The sequence below is a fragment of the Schistocerca nitens genome, chromosome 1, assembly GCF_023898315.1.
Source record: "Schistocerca nitens isolate TAMUIC-IGC-003100 chromosome 1, iqSchNite1.1, whole genome shotgun sequence".
In the NCBI taxonomy this organism is placed as follows: domain Eukaryota; kingdom Metazoa; phylum Arthropoda; class Insecta; order Orthoptera; family Acrididae; genus Schistocerca; species Schistocerca nitens.
This window is the reverse complement of record NC_064614.1, coordinates 1,046,141,421-1,046,143,026: the sequence shown is the minus strand read 5'-3', so window position 1 is coordinate 1,046,143,026 and position 1,606 is coordinate 1,046,141,421. Positions and strand designations below refer to the sequence as shown.

Here is a 1,606-nt window from a genome sequence, read left to right as displayed (position 1 = left end):
CCTTTGTGTCTGCGTGGCTGCCGTTTTCTTTTCACACGGGCGTTACAACGTGGCCTCGTGCATGCTTCTGTGCCTAATTTTTCGTCTCCTTATACAGGAGATACTACCAAAGGCCATAAAGATGCACTCAGTAGTTTCAAACATGCTCAGCATGGCCGAAGTGTTATTAACTGCATGTTAACTAAGTGAGTTGCAAAGGGCATCTATTCGTGAGTGACAAGTGGACCACGAGGACGGACCACCTGAGATTTTCTTTATACCTACAGAATTTGAGAGTCGGTACAAGGACATCAATTTTCTAAAACAGTTCAGAGCAATTTAAGAAAAGGTTCTAAACAATCTACTTTGAAGTTTAAAAGATTTATAAAACTCCGTCCGAAAAGGCCTTGGAAGGCCCAACTGTACCGACCGGCCGCCGTGTCATCCTCGCGCACAGGCGTCACTGGATGCGGATATGGAAAAGCATGTGGTCAGCGCACCGCTCTCCAGGCCTTATATCAGTTTACGAGACCAGAGCCGCTACTTCTCAGTCAAGTATCTCCTCAGTTCGCCTCACAAGGGCTGCATCCCACTTGCCAACAGCGCTCGGCAGACCGGGTGGTCACCCATCCAAGTGCTAGCCCAACCCAGCAGCGCTTAACTTCGGTGATCTGACGGGAACCGGTGTTTCCACTGCGGGAAGGCCGTTGGCTTAAGAGATTTATGGGTGTTGTTAAATAAATAAAAAAAAACGGTTCGAAGTTATTAACATGATAAGCACCTGGATGAGCGCGTAGCACACAAGTCTTTTTAATTGTAAAGTCCCTGGTTCGATTCACGTTAGTAGCAACATTTTTTTTTATTTTTGTACTTTTAGTTAAAACGTGTATTTACGAGGATGTGCTGAAAACTAATATCTCTGAATTTTTACTCTGTTCTCAAGATCGGTTGAGGTATTACATGTCACACATTTAACTCGGGCGACTCCCGCTTTGCTGACGCAAGTTGCAACCTTCTGTCGCTACAGGACTCCGAATATTCAAGCGTAAAACATGGCGGTGTCCGACGTAACTGCATGAAAAAAAGCATGCCGTAATGTAATTTCTAACGGCAGAAGAGTTCGTCCACACATGGAGCACCTTTTCCTTCAGCATGACAATTCAGAGCACACGTGAGCGATGAGATTTGTGCAACAACCCGACGCCGTGGGTTCATCCTCCGTGCACTCCCTACTTGGCCCCATCCGATTTTCATCTGTTTGCAGAAGTTAAAGAACATCTTCGACGACCTCACTTTGGTAGCGATGAAGCGATGTGAGCAGAGAAGTTGTGGCATCATCAACAAAGCCAAACATTGAACAGAGACAGCATCAACAAACTGGTCTATCGTAGGGAGATGTGTATTAGTTTTCAGGGTGACTATGTTGAGAAATAACTATGTAGAAATGAAGAACAAATATGTAGAAAGTTTAATAAAGTCTGTTTCATTAAAAAAGCTACTAGAGTTTCCGCACCAAATTCTCGGAGGCATTACTTTTCAACGTGCACTCATATTATCAAATGACAACGTTTGTTAACATTACTGAATCACATTTTTTAATAAAAATAGCTCCTTGTTTATTTTTGTT

At 43.6% G+C, this 1,606-nt stretch overlaps 1 pseudogene; it reads right to left on the bottom strand.

Annotated features, from left to right (window-relative positions):
* Positions 1-573: 573 nt before the first annotated feature.
* On the bottom strand, positions 574-691 carry LOC126209384 (5S ribosomal RNA; annotated as a pseudogene).
* Between the last annotated feature and the right edge of the window lie 915 nt (positions 692-1,606).